At 39.3% G+C, this 9,759-nt stretch overlaps 1 non-coding gene across 1 annotated transcript; it reads right to left on the bottom strand.

Moving 5' to 3' along the window:
* Positions 1–7,395: 7,395 nt before the first annotated feature.
* LOC123455941 lies at positions 7,396–7,502 on the bottom strand. Its single transcript, XR_006634238.1, has one exon. It is a non-coding gene; the product is annotated as a U6 spliceosomal RNA (small nuclear RNA).
* Between the last annotated feature and the right edge of the window lie 2,257 nt (positions 7,503–9,759).

The raw sequence follows: 9,759 nt of genomic DNA, 5'->3' as shown, positions 1-9,759 counted from the left end.
GTAAACTTGTTGAGGTTAAAAATGACCTTTTATCTAGACTTAGTTTCTTCCTCTGGGTCTTTGACTGTGATCTTTGCCAGAAGTTTAGGATTGGACTCTCTTTCTAGGTAGATCTCAGTTTTTACATTGTTTAAATATTTTTATTTGCTTCTGTGAAAAGAAGGAAATCTTTTCATATTCTCAAAGCCAGAGAGGATTCCGCAAGATATGTGCTAATTTCACATATCCTATAAGATTGAATCATGTCAGAAATAAGAATAGAATGTGAAGAGAAATAAAAGACTGTGCAAGCATAAGTTGTTCAGGCTGTAGTCAGAGGCAGCAGCTGCAGAGATATTTGGCCTCTTTGCTTAAGGGTGTCTTCCCAGAAAGGAAGGGAGGAGGGTACTTGATAGGTTGATATTGTATATATATAAGTACAGTGATTGTGATGGGGAGGTAATATGATGGAGAATGGAATTTCAAAGGAGAAAGTGGGGGGGGAGTGCATTAACATGGGATTTTTTTTTTATAATCATGGAAAATGCTAATAAAAATTTGAAAAAAAAAAAGGATGTCTTCCCATAGTTTATCTCTTCTTAAGTTGTAGTCAGAGGAAAAACAATGTGTTCCACTCCATTGTGAGAATTCTTCGGTCATCTACTGCATTAATTATCAACTGGTCTATACCACAATGTCATATTTTTAAAATTTTTATGGTTTATTTATTTGCAAGGATAGAGACGAGATAGAGATAGAGAGGGAGAGAGATAGACAGAGAGATAGACAGAGAGAGAGAGAGAGAGAGAGAGAGAGAGAGAGGGCACACCAGAGTCTCCTGCAACTGTAAACAAACTCCAGATTCATGTGCTACTTTGTGCATCTAGCTTTGCATGGGTATTGGGGAATTGAACCTAGGCCGTCAGGCTTTGCAAGCAAGTGTTTTAAGCACTGAGCCATCTCTCCAGCCCTTATTTTTTTTTAATCTCATATTTTCCGTGAGTCAGGAGCTGAGGCACACCTTAGCCCTGGTGCGTCTGCTTAGGGTCTATCCTGACTGTCTGAGAGGTCAGGTCAGAGATCTCACCTGAGAGCTCTCCCAGGGGAGGGACTGCTTCCTTGTTGGTGTTAAGCACTGTTCCTACAGATCACAGGACAGCAGCTTCTCAGTATTTCTCTGCTTCTCAGCCAGATGCTACCCTCAGCCCCTAGATGCCACTCCAAGCTTCTTGCCACGTGGGCTTCAAAGAGAATAGGAGTGATTCCATGAAGGTGTGTATTGTAAACCTATGTGAAACAAGGGCATGATTAAGTGCACATCATGACATCCCAGGTGGCATCTTTGCCAGACTCAAGTCCCACCATGTTGAAGGAGAGTGGATCACACCAAGGCACAAACACAAGCAGGTAAGAGTCACATGGATGGATAGAGGATTCTGTCCATTATACAGATTTTATTAGGAATCAGCTGATAGACACCTATGATGGTCTTTCATATCCTTTTATTTTCAGTGAGTGACAGAGGCCTCTACCAAGGCAGCCAAAGGATCTCCAGGGCCTATAGTCACTTCTAACCAAACCATTCCACATTAGGACTTGTTGGAGTACTAAGCATGGGAGGCAGCCTTCTTTCCGCTAACAAAGTGATTCCTTGAATCAGTTCTTAGTATCTCTTCATCTGCCATTGCCTTAATATTATTAGCAAGGTGTTTCTTTAGCTGACACAAAGCTATCTGTTGAATACAGCCTTTATTTACTCCTTTCATGAGGACTATAAAAAGGTAATACATCCAGATGATAACGTTTGCCCAGAATTTATATGGATCATAGGAATTTTTGTTTGATCAGAAGAGGTGAATAATTCTGTCACAAATATCACATATGTCAGCCTCCAAAATTATATCTGCTATTCTGCTTAAAATAAGACGTAGGAGCTGCGAAGATGGCACAGTAGTTAAAGGTGCATGCTCGCAAAATTTGCTGGCCTGAGTTCAATTCTCAAGCCACCCACATAAGCTGGGTACCAAAAAGGATGAGAGCATCTGGTGTTGCTTGCAGCAACAAGATGTCCTAGGATACACACACATGTACACATAACACAAATACACACACATACATACACACACACACACAGAGAGAGAGAGAGAGAGAGAGAGAGAGAGAGAGAGATAAAGAGAGAGATAGACACATGTGCAAGTATTTTTTTTTTTTTATAAAAAGAAAGAACCATCTCATGTTAGAAATATGCATTCTGGGGAAAGTACCAAGCAGGAAAGTATGCTATATGAATGTTTCTTCAGGCTCTCCATATCACTTTAGGGCTAGGTTTCAGGCTTTGGTCTGTGCAGAGGATGTGGTGAAAAGTCTCAGCTTCCCTCAGTGAGTTCATTTCCTGTATCGAGGAGAGCCAAGAGGGCTCCTGCTCCAGGTTGCCCTGCTTGTATAGCAAAAATACCTGCACATGGGTGTCAGCGGACAACATCGGATCTGTGACAGTGGGTATTTATTCGTTGGAAGTCAAATAAATGTACAATTCACTATTTCAATCAGCATCTGTCTCTATAGTGTTAGATAGATAATGAAGGCAAATCAATGTTTCTGACTACTTGTTAATCAAGATACTAAAATCATATATATTAGACCCAAGTGTGGTGGCTCACGCCTTTAATCCCAGCACTTGGGGGGCAGAGGTAGGTGTATGACTGTGAGTTCGAGGCCACCCTGAGATGACCCAGTGAATTCCAGGTCAGCCTGAGCTAGAGTGAGACCCTACCTTGAAAGAAAATCATATATAATATAAATATCCAAAAGCAGTTTCAACATATAATGTCACCTTTTTTTTATACACTCAAAACAAAACTCACACAATGCTGGCCACATTTTAATAATGGAGAGGATATCGAAATGACAGCTTAATTTGCCATTCCATTATTTTCTGCAGAGATTGTTGGAAGCTTCATCATTATTATTATCAGTAGTAGTAATAGTAGTAGTAATAGTGTGTTTCTATGGTGTCTGAAAATACTTTGTTTTCTTTTCCTTTTCCTGTTCCTCAGTTTTTAGGCTTGATCACAAAACCCACAGTTTTAGATAATAGCCATTGTTGTGAAAAACACTTGTCTTAAGTAAAGCTTTTAAATTCTTATGTCATCTTTAAAGTAAAAACAAGTTGCTTTCCTTGAAATGAATCTAATTTCTCAGGGGAACATAATACTTACACACAGACAGGGTCCTAATCATGAAATAATGCCTCAACTGAAATCTGAAATAAAATATAACTTGATTAAGCATTCATGCATATGTACAAATCAAAGCACATGAATAATATATATATATATATATATGTATATAAATATATATATATATATATATATATACACATACATATATATGTGACATTATATGTTGAAACTACTTTTGGATTTTTATATTATATATGATTTTTTTTCAAGGTAGGGTCTTACTCTAGCTCAGGCTGACCTGGAATTCACTGGGTCATCATAGGGTGGCCTCAAACTCACAATCATCCACCTACCTCTGCCTCCCAAGTGCTGGGATTAAAGGTGTGCACCACAATGCTTGGGTCTAATGTATATATACCATTATTTCTCCTTTATTGGTACTCTTGAGATTTTTATTATATCCACTAAGAGGTGAAACAGGATTATTTTGTTTGGCCCAGATCAGCAGCCCTTAATGAAAAGATTCTTCTTTTGTTGTCAGCTGTTTAAATTTAGTTCAATTTTGGGTGTGCCATATCAAATTTTAAAGAAATGCTTAATGAGGAAAAAAAGTCCCATAATACATTTAAGCACTGATTTCTGTGTAGATATCATGTACAGGGTGTTATATGTGTGGTTACACAGGTAACTGATGAAGCCTTACACTCATTACATAAAAATATGAATAAAAACATGATTACTTGGCTTTTCATGAATAAAACTTGAGAAAATTGCAAGATTTCTCTCACAGAATTTGAGGCTTTAAGTCTTTTTTTATTTATTTATTTTATATTATTTATTTTTAATCAGAGAGAGTCAGAGAGAGAGAGAGAGAGAGACAGACAGACCGACAGGTAGAGAGAGAGAGAGAGAGAGAGAGAGGGAGAGAGAGGGAGAATGTGTGTACCAGGGCCTCTAGCCACTGATACCAAAATCCAGTCACATGGGTCACCTTGCACATCTGCTTTATGTGGCTACTAAGGAGTCAAATCCATGTTGTTACGCTTTTCAGGCCAGAACCTTAGTGGTTGTTGCAGCCCGGTTCACATTGCTGGTAGAAATCACCCAACCAAGAGCAGTTTCTGGGAAAAGGAGATTTATTTTGGCTTACATGCTCGAGGGGAAGCTCCACGATGGCAGGGGAAAATGATGGCATGAGCAGAGGGTGGACATCACCCCCTGGCCAACAGAAGATGGACCACAGCAACAGGAGGGTGTGCCAAACACTGGCATGGGGAAACTGGCTATAAAGCCCATAAGCCCGCCCCCAACAATACACTCCCTCCAGGAGGCTTTAATTCCCAAATATCCATCAGCTGGGAACCTAGCATTCAGAACACCTAAGTTTATGGGGGACACCTGAATCAAACCACCACAGAGGTTGACCATCTTCTCATTCCAAACTTGAGGCTTTACAATGTGCCAAACACTTGTACACTGCCTCGTACCTGCTAACTACTTAATACATAAGTTTCTTAGTATGTATAAAAATGGATCTTAAATACTTGTTTGTAGATAATCTCATTTGGCCCACAAATGTCTCTGTAATAAATAAATTACCCTTCACACCTTTTATATAGGAAGAAACCGAACATCAGAAATCTGGAATACCTTGTTTCCAAAGAAAAGGTTTGGAACTTGGACATGCCACAACATCTTTTCACCCCAATCAGGCAGGTGTCATATTCCATCACAGGGGCCAAAAACTATAGAGAGAAGATGCTTTATAGATGAGAATGATGCCAAGCGTTCTGCTAACCTTGTTAGTTCGGGGTTCAAAGCATCAAAACTCTAAGCCTCCACCATTTTCTCTATTTCCTTCTCCCAAGCTGGCCGAAAGTTTTATTGTGATGCTTAGTGATGGCACCAGTCTCCTCACTTGTTGCTTGAATTCCTCCTGCTCAGCTCTTCCCCAACTGTCATGGATTCTCTCACCAACCCACCAAATTAAGTGATGTTTTTAAATCTTCAACCAGATCATTCTTTTCCAAAGACACTTCACTGGCATTTTATCTGCATCATTTGCCAGAATGTGTTGTGAACACTAAAAGGGTGCATGGTTAAATAGACATAAGTAACCTAAAAATGATACTTGGCGTGAGCCCTATAAACAACAAAGATGAATTCTCTCCTTCATGATATGGACCCATCACTTAAAGAGGCAGAACTGAGACTCCATGCATTATGTGAACAGCAATGAAGTTCAGCACATTTTGGAAATGTATTGATCCCATTAAACATGGCAGGGTTGTAATTACACACCAGCCAGAGATTTCTCTTTGCCATTAGAGAACACCACAAACTCATTCTACAAACAACAAAACCACTTAGGTTTATTGTGAAGTAGCTTCTAAACTTCATTCCATGTTCTCACTGCTTAATATTCTGATCACTATTTCCCAATCTGGCTCAATGAGAATCTCTCTTTCTCCCTCTTTCTCTCTCTGTCTTACACACACACACATACACACTCGCTCACTTTCTCTCCATGGAACCTACCCACTCTTTCCTGCTGCTTTGCTGTTACTATGGAAAGCCCTGAACAAAAGCTTACCTTACTATGATTTCTTGGCTGCATTTCTTAGTTTACATAAAATTGCAGAAACTGTGTTAAGGAAGAAAGTTTAAAATGCCTAAATATTGTTGGTGATCTGTTGGTTACTTCAACAAACATCCTAAGCTTGGTTAGAGGTTAAAATGTTTAAACTCGCTCTAGTTACAAAACAAATTATTTTAAAACAGAATAAATGACAAATTGGAATTGAGTTGGTATTATTGTAATTATTGTAATCCTTATGAACCTAACATTTCAGAGTGAATCTTGATGATACAATGGGTTTTCTTCACATTCTGTTTTTGGATGGTTGTTTTTATGTGCAGAACATGCTGAGACTCTCAGGAACGCCTTCAGCCTAGTTTATTATCAGCATTTCATGCTCATGTCTGTAGTATTTGCTCACCACTTCACTTATGAGTTCCAAGAGGTCAGGCAGTATAATGTGTTGCTCATCACTTTATCATCTCCATGGTTTACAAATCTCTGGAACAGAGCTCTGTACCCATAACCTTGTGTTCTTTTTTATTCCCATTTCTTTATTATTATTATTATTAATTAGTTACTTACATAGTGTGCATTTAGCCATGTTGGTACCATCATTATCCTCTTCCTTGTCCTCCCCCTCCACAGTGACCCTCCTCCTTGGGGAATGTGAATCATGCATTGTGGAGTTAGCTGTCAGTTATGAGTAAGAGGCCATGTCTCTGTGCATAATGTCCCACCATGTGGCTCTAACAACTTTCCACCCCCCCCCCCCGTTCACCCCATTCCACAAATTTCCCTGAGCCATGATGGGTTTGTTTTAGGTCTACTTTAGTGATGAGGTCTTGGGAGCCTCTGTGTCTCTGGGTATCTGGTTTGGTAGGAGTTGGGTGTTCTCTGTGTCTATCTCCTTCACATTTGTGCTGGTACCAGGTTCACAAAGGAAACAACACTCTTGCTCATGTCTACAATTACTCTTGGTTTCAGCTGGGGCCTTGGTGAGGTGCGATGGGCTGATTCTCTCCTCAGGTTCTGCTTCCATCTGAAAAAGAGAAGCAAATTTTCCAATGGAGAGTGGAGTTAGCACCAGATAAATGGGATAACCATTAATTTAGAGAGAATTTAATAGGTGTAGGCCCTCTTGTAGCTCATGATTTTGGGAGCTTGATAATGGAGAGTGGGCTTGTTTTTGGATGTGGTTCTGAATTGTTTCCCAGTCCCAGCTATGGGTTCCATTCTACTGAGCAGATCAGTTAGCCGAATCAAATGCAGTTGATTTGCCACCATGGCTGTGTGCCACTATTGCACTTGTGTTAGCATCATGTCCAGTTGTTGGCTGCTGTGTAGCGTAGACCACGATTTGGTTGGATAGATGTTGGTCATTTTCCCCCAGTTGCTCAGGTAGCGCATTCCGGCACTAGACGAGCCAGCTGACTGGGGATTGACTCTCTTCCAGATTCCAGGCAGGTCACTCCATTCTCAAAAGTATGGAACACAAGCCGGGCATGGTGGCGCACGCCTTTAATCCCAGCACTCGGGAGGCAGAGGTAGGAGGATTGCCATGAGTTCAAGGCCACCCTGAGATGACAGAGTTAATTCCAGGTCAGCCTGGCCCAGAGTGAGACCCTACCTCAAAAAAAACCAAAAAAAAAAAAAAAAAGTATGGAACACTTCATGAACTTCCATGCCAACCTTTCACAGGGGCCATGTTAATCTTCTCTATATTGTTCCAATTTTAGTATATGTGCTGCCAACATGAGCACTAGCATGTATTCTTAACTGTGCTTGCTTAGAGACTAATCTGTGAACTAATAGTTTTCAAGTCACCAGAAAAATTATTCCTTTATTCCTTTATTCCTTTATTTGTTTATTTATTTTCAACCTATGATTTCATAACCTTTAGCAAAACTAATAACTCCTTTGTTTTAGGTCCTTATATATATAATAATATATAATGAACTATATATATTGTACACAGGTGTGTTCAAATCAACTTTTGAACTAGTATAATTTCCATCTGAATACATGATTTTTAAAGAAAAGTATTTCATAGTTTACTCTAGATGTTCTTTTGTTGTTGTTGTTCATCTTAGTTTTTCAATGTAGGGTCTCACTCTAGCACAGGCTGACCTGAAATTCACTATGTAGTCTCAGGGTGGCCTCAAACTCACAGCATTCCTCCTACCTCTGCTTCCCTGTGCTGGGATTAAAGGCATGAACTACCATGCCTAGCTGAAACTGGATATTCTTAGTTTTGGATTTTCCATATTCTTATCAGTTTTCAAATGCATGGGTAATATATTTGATAACAATCCCCCAGTACATTAGGTTTTCTTCCTGCAACTTGAGTTCTCCTTTCACCAATCCCCTTCTTTATCATAAGTCCTTTTACTATATTGATGGTTTTATTTTTGTCCCTCTATCATCCAAGTTGAAATGCTGATGGCTCAATATTGTGCAGGTCTGGTGCAGACAGTGACAGCTGCTGAGTCATGAATGGACTCGACAGCGTGCTGTAGAAATACTAGCTCATCTATGCTTGTTAATGCACAATAGCTATGACATGGAATCAATTGAGATGCCCATGAATTAGTGAATGGGCAATGAAGATGTGGTACATGTAACGTAAAGAAAAATTTTCAGTTATAAAGAAAAATGAAATAATTAAATGTGCAAGAAAATGGTAGATCTACAAAATAGTATATTAATTAGGTAACCCAGGCTCAGAAAGACAAACATTACATGTTGTCTCACATATGTGATTTCAAATTTCAAATTTGGTATATAAGTTGAAGTAAGAATCAGGAGAGGTGAGGAAGTCAAAACTGAATCATGAACATGGTATGGGGGGTATTAAAGTGAGGGGATAGGAGATATGTAAGTAGAGTGGTGAAATATTGTGGCTGAAAGGGCTTAAATGTGGTCAGGGGAGGGGAATGGAAGAGAAGAGGGCATGGGAGGAGTGTAAACTAAAACTGAAATCATTATGAAAATGTCATAGGAAAACCTACATTTTTGTTAGCCAATTAAAGCAATATAATTTTAAATAGCTTACTTATTTGCTTTTTGTAATGGCCACAAATTTAAGCCAATATATTTTTGAGTATCACTTCAGCTTAAATCAGGTCAGATGACTCAAAAAAATGTAGAAACTCAGTGCTAGAGGGATGGCTCAGTCTTTAAGGCACTTGCCTGCAAAGCCTAAGGACCCAAGTTAGATTCCCCAGTACCCATATAAGCCAGATGCACATGGTGGTACATGTGTCTTGGGTTTGTGTGCCATGATTGGAGACCATAGCTTTTCTGTTTGTTGTAGATTCTTTTTTTTTTTTTTTTTGTATATAACCTGGGCTATCCTTGAACTCATGATCCTCTGGTCTCAGCCTCCCAAGTGCTAGAATTTTATTTGTCTATTAATTCCCACTTTTCTTCTTCTCACTTAGGTTGATTACTTTTTCCTTGTATCAGTGATTCCACCGAAAGTTCAGTTTTTCTCACATCTCACACTTTTGGAGTGAGGGGAGATTTAGGTATCTGAGTCTGACATCTCTTACATTACTCTCTCTAAGTAGTCTTGCTGAAATCTTAATAGAAGAAAGAGTGACTACATCAGTTAAATGAGTCTTTGAGTGTTTTCTGAGCATCTCTTATGTGTATGATTTTAGTCAAGATCTCTTGGACATAATAACAAACAAACCGTTTTACCCATCACAGAATTAATGCTCTAAAGATAAGAATATAAATAGGTAATACAAAAGTATTGTTGGCATTCTTGAGTACATAAATGTGTAGTCATACATTGACATGTGCACTCGGCCCAGGCATTTTAAAGAAAGAAGCATGAAAGGACTGAGCTGAACGCCCTGATTCACCAGCTATGCATGGACAGCTAGGCTGTGAAAGATGAGTGCATAGCTCAAACATGCGAAAATGGTGTGGGCTGCTAACGAGGAGTCAGGGTTACCAGGAGAGACTACATTGTACACAGAGAAAGAAGGAGCTTTGCGAATCAAACGAAAG

Source organism: Jaculus jaculus, chromosome 18 (genome assembly GCF_020740685.1).
Source record: "Jaculus jaculus isolate mJacJac1 chromosome 18, mJacJac1.mat.Y.cur, whole genome shotgun sequence".
In the NCBI taxonomy this organism is placed as follows: Eukaryota; Metazoa; Chordata; class Mammalia; order Rodentia; family Dipodidae; genus Jaculus; species Jaculus jaculus.
The sequence above is the reverse complement of the archived record's forward strand: the minus strand, read 5'-3'. Positions and strand labels throughout refer to the sequence as shown.